Source organism: Dreissena polymorpha, chromosome 1 (genome assembly GCF_020536995.1).
Source record: "Dreissena polymorpha isolate Duluth1 chromosome 1, UMN_Dpol_1.0, whole genome shotgun sequence".
Taxonomy (NCBI): domain Eukaryota; kingdom Metazoa; phylum Mollusca; class Bivalvia; order Myida; family Dreissenidae; genus Dreissena; species Dreissena polymorpha.
In genome coordinates, this window is record NC_068355.1 from 140,377,335 (window position 1) to 140,383,444 (window position 6,110).

The window sequence follows — 6,110 nt, forward strand, 5'->3', positions numbered from 1 at the left end:
CTGGCAGTCTGTTCAGGTTGTATTCTGTCTGCAGCTGAGCAGTATCTAAGGGTTAGAAATGAAGCCTTTAAAGCTTGAAAGTAGGAAGAAAGGTCTTAAATTATATTTAATTTTCTAAGGGACTACAAACACATCAAAATACGTATCTAAGTGGTAAATGGTTAAACACATAAAAGTCTACGCTTCTGTCAATAAGCCCATGGTGTATATTAATCTGGATACCACATAAAAAGACTGCTTTTGGTATTATGAAATATTTACATGTATTTACACAATTATTGCTTTTTGATTTTTTTAGCTCAGCTGTTTTCAAATAAAACCCCGAGGTATTGTCATAGCCAGCTTGTCGTCATGCGTCTGCGGTCCGCCATCCGTGTCGTGCTAAAACCTTAACATTGGCTCTAAAATCAAAGTGCTTCCACCTACAACTTTGAAACTTCATATGAAGCTTCATCTTGATGAGTTCTACACGCCATACACATTTTTGGGTCACTAGGTCAAAGGTCAAGGTCACTATGACCTCTAATATAAAACTTTAACATAGGCTCTAAAATCAAAGTGCTACCACCAACAACTTTGAAACTTTCTATGTAGATGCGCCTTGATGAGTTCTACACGCCACACCCATTTTTGGGTCACTAGGTCAAAGGTCAAGGTCACTGTGACCTATAATATAAAACTTTAACATAGGCTCTAAAATCAAAGTGCTTCAACCTACAAATTTGAAACTTCCTATGTAGATGCACCTTGATGAGTTCTACACGCCACACCCATTTTTGGGTCACTACGTCAAAGGTCAAGGTCACTGTGACCCACAGTAATTCATTTTTTTTAAACTGCACCCACAGTCAAGCGTTGGCACCCGCTATGCGGTGCTCTTGTTTTTCGTTTCTTATTGCTATAGTTGTTTAGAATTATTATAGTATTGTTATGTTTACTTAAATTGGTTTTGGGACACATAATGCAAAGCTTTTTTCATTCTTTAGTAAGGGCTTTATAAAGGCCCCTTCCCAAAAGAGAATTTCTTTTGAAACGATGCGTATTTCCCCAAATTTCAAGCTTTCTTTGGGAAATATTTTCCTCTTTCTATGTTTTGTCCATAATTGTTTCCCAAAATTGAAAGGCCGGGCCGTTTCTCCAATCAATTAAAAAAAAGCCCTGGCATATATTTATGCTTATGTTTTGCTGTGTTAGAGCGTACATTTACTCCCATATATATTAAAGGGGTAAATTTACCTTAGATGGGAACAAATAAATTGCAATATTTTAACTTGGTCTGTACAAACAGGGCTTAATTCATGTACGTCAAGTGTCGTCCCAGATTAGCCTATACAGTCTGCACAGGCCAATAAGGGACCACAATTTCCACCTAAACCCCATTTTTCTTTTGGAGATACTGCTCTAAACAAAAACATCCCAATAAGCGGCATCGGTACTTCCCTTAAAATCAATATTTTACAAATGTTAGAAGAGTATTTACTCCACAACCGCTCTTTATCAAAAGCCTCAACGACATGTATTTACAACTTTGCAGTATTATAAAGGCATTGAATCTCACTACCTTTGCGTTATTGATTGCAATACTCGTGCACAAAATTTCATTTTTTGTCCCCTACCGGTGAACCAGGAGGGGACTTATGGTTTGCGCTCTGTCTGTCAGTCTGTCACACTTTTCTGGATCCTGCGATAACTTTAAAAGTTCTTCATATTTTTTCATGAAACTTAAAACATGGACAGATGGCAATATGGAGATTATGCACGTCATTTCATTTTGTTCCTACGCCAAGAATTATGGTTGTATGGCAACAAATAGACTAGAAATATTGCTGAAAATGGTGGATCCTGCGATAACTTTTAAAGTTTTTCATATTTTTTCATGAAACTTCAAACATGGATAGATGGCGATATTGAAATTGTGCACGTCATTTCATTTTTTCCTACGCCAAGAATTATGGTTGTATGGCAACAAAAAGACTAGAAATATTGCTGAAAATGGTGGATCCTGCGATAACTTTAAAAGTTCTTCACATTTTTACATGAAACTTCAAACATGGATAGATGGCAATATGGAGATTATGCACGGCATTTCATTTTGTTCCTACGCCAAGAATTCTGGTTGCTATGGCAACACATAGACTATAAATATTGCTAAAAATGGTTGAGTTTAACCGGTAGGGGACCATATTGCTTGACAATAGTCTTGTTATCAGTGTCATATACCTTTGCTGATCTGTTGATGTATTATTTACAACAAATGTTTGTCAGAATACAATTGTTCATCTCACCCATATTTGAGCATCTTTATAGTTTGTTTTATTAGCTCATCTATTTTTTGAAAAAAAATTATGAGCTATTGTCATCATTTTGGCGTCGGCGTTGGCGTCCGGTTAAGTTTTGCGTTTAGGTCCACTTTTCTCAGAAAGTATCAATGCTATTGCATTCAAACTTGGTACACTTACTAACTATCATGAGGGGACTGGGCAGGCAAAGTAAGATAACTCTGGCGTGCATTTTGACAGAATTATATGCCCTTTTTATACTTAGAAAATTGAAAATTTTGGTTAAGTTTTGCGTTTAGGTCCACTTTTCTCAGAAAGTATCAATGCTATTGCATTCAAACTTGGTACACTTACTTACTATCATGAGGGGACTGGGCAGGCAAACTAAGATAACTCTGGCGTGCATTTTGACAGAAATATGTGCCCTTTTTATACTTAGAAAATTGAAAATTTTGGTTAAGTTTTGTGTTTAGGTCCATTTATTCCTTAAGTATCAAAGCTTTTGCTTTCATACTTGCAACACTTACTAACTATCATAAGGGGACTGTGCAGGCAAAGTAATGTAACTCTGACTGGCATTTTGACAGAATTATGTGCCCTTTTTATACTTAGAAAATTGAAAATTTGGTTAACTTTTGTGTTTAGGTCCACTTTATTCCTACAGTATCAAAGCTATTGCTTTCATACTTGCAACACTTATTAACTATCATAAGGGGACCGTGCAGGCAAAGTTATGTAACTCTGACTGGCATTTGGATGGAATTATGGGCCCTTTATACTTAGAAAATTTAAAATTTGGTTAAGTTTTGTGTTTTGGTCCACTTTACCCCTAAAGTATCATAGATATTGCTTTCATACTTGGAACACTCGCAAACTATCATAAGGGTACAGTAAAAGGACAAGTTGCATAACTCTGGTTGTCATTTTTACGGAATTATGGCCCTTTTTTGACTTAGTAACTTTGAATATATGGTTAAATTTTGTGATTCGATCCACTTTACTTCTCAAGTATCAAGGCTATTGCTTTCAAACTTCAAACACTTTCATGCTATCATGAGGTTACTGTACCTGGCAAGTTGAATTTTACCTTGACCTTTGAATGACCTTTACTCTCAAGGTCAAATTATTAAATTTTGCTAAAATTGCCATAACTTCTTTATTTATGATTAGATTTGATTGATGCTTTGACAAAACTACTCTTACCTGACATACCACAAGAGACTCCACCCAAACCATCCCCCGTGCCCTCCCCCCCTCCCCCCCCCTATTTTTTTTTTTTTTTAAGATCATCTCACAAATAACCACCACACCCTCACATTATACTCCCCCACCCCACCCCACCCCCACCCCCCAATTTTTTTTTTAAACGGTTAAAAAACACAAATATTTATTTTTATTATTTGATGTTTGAAATACCGTCCAACCATCGCACCCAAGAATCCCCCCACCCGAATCCCCCCCCCCCCCCCTAATTTTTTTTTTTTTTTTTTTTTTTTTTAAGATCATCTCACGAATAACCAACACACCCTCACACTATACCTACCCCCCCCCCCCCCCCCAATTTTTATTTTTTTTAAACGGTTAAAAAACACAAATATTTATTTTTATTATTTTATGTTTGAAATACCGTCCAACCATCGCACCCAAGAACCAAGAATCCCCCCCCCATCCCCCCCCCACTTCCCCCCCTTTTTTTTGCGTTTTTTTCGCATTTTTGGAAGAAAATGTAATAAATGTCCCACACTATACACCCCTCTTCACTCCACCCCTCCCTCCTTTGTGATTGAAAATGAGAGTCCCTTCACCTTTAAAAAGAAAATAGATGAGCGGTCTGCACCCGCAAGGCGGTGCTCTTGTTTAAAGATGCTGTAATGTTATACTGGCTGTCAACCAATTTACTAGTATAATCCTATAAGTCTCCTATATTTTTTTATCACAATCCTTCATTTTCACTAACCTCCTTTATTTTTTTATATTACATAAAAAAATCCTATATTTTTGCAAGATTTGGTGATTTGCATAAAACAAATTCTTGAACAGCATATCAAGATTATGTACGCTAAAAATATTTCTCACTTTTCTTGCATCAATCTAAGATTTGGTGATAGTTCAGAAGATGCCTCCATTGAAAATTTAATAAATTTAACATGTTGTGCATAACATTTGTTCTTAACATACTAGCTGTATACCGTTCAGTAAATACGATACTATATTATACTTGTAATGCAACCAATGTGAAAGAGGAAGTTATAGCATGACATTAAGATCGTGCAGTCTTATAATACAACCCAAGAAGGTCCTGTCACCTCCGGATTTTACAGGACCTCACCAGACTTCATTTCACAGTATTAAGGACTATTGTTTGTATTTTTTAGTTTACAGTTATCAACATAAGTTTTTGGGCTTAGAACGTAAAGTTAGTTTAATAGAGAACTATCCGTGAATTAAAACTGAAGCTTCACTGTTTCAAACTATTTTCGGTGTTATACTGTGAATTGACGTCGTTTTCATGACGTTACGAAGTCATTATTTCAGCAAAAATAAAAAATAATGTGTAAACATAAAAAAAAAGAAATTTGTTTGGTTTGATGGATTATCGATTTAAATCCACTCGTTTTTTTTTATTTTCTATGATCACCCTTGAATTAAGATCAACATCCCACCACTAGATCCAAGCAATATCTCTGTTTTACCAGAGTGGAGATCCTGTTGTCTGGGGACTGTTATCTGACATACCAACATTTTTATCATAATTGTTCAATAGTATTGAAGCCTTGGTCTAGAAATACGGGATTTAATGCATGTGCCTGAAGTGTCGTTTCAGATTAGCATGTGAAGTCTGCACAGGCCAATCAGGGACGCCACTTTCTGCTTAAACCTGATTTTGGCAAAGAAGGGACTTTTTTTAAAATAAAACTTCCACGAATGCCCCCCCCCCCCCAAAAAAAAGGTAATTATTTTTATCAAAACCTGGTTGACAGCCTAAAAATAGTATGTCCTGTAATAAGAGAATCCCATGACATCTTGCAAATGTATCCACAAATTGTCATCATTCAAATAAACTAAAATTTACAGACTTCTTGTGTTACTCCCGTTTAGCCGGCAATGTTGGGCAGTTACATTTGATCATTTTTAGCTCGCCTTTCACCGAATAGCCCAAGCTATACCAGAGAGTGTAATCACGTGATGGTCAAGATGGTGACGTCCATGCCGAGACAGTTTTTTTCGCTGTTTTATACCCTTTATTACTTTTGAAAATGCCGCTCACTTTCCAGCCATATCAGTAAGACAGTGATTAACATTTATTTCGCATTCAAATTCGATTTATATATCGAATATACCCGATGCGAATTTTCTCAGTGGAGCTGTAATTAGGTCATACTGCTCAGAAATTTCGCACGGAGTAATGTCGAGATATAGAGCAAATATTAATACGAAATAAAAGCTAGTAACTTTCTTCACGATATGGCTGTACAGATAGCTGCATTAAGTAATAAAGTATATAACAGGTCACAATATACTAAATAGTTTCCCTATATAATTCAATGTAAAAGCGACAACTTTGAGCGAAAATAAATGCAACATTTTGCACATAGAGACCCCCATAACCATACCTTTTCTGTAAGGCCATTCTAAGCGGAATCGATTTATGCAATAAAAAAAAGATATGTCATGTTCAAACCAAAAACGAACTTGACGCTAATCAAAATCGACTGTTTTTGCAACTTTTTTTTCGGCCGTTTCTTAGTGGAATGTAACCTTTTTCAGTGCAATGCTTTACTAAAGTCACTACGTTTATCATATTTCAGGGATTCGGTCGTGAACACCTAT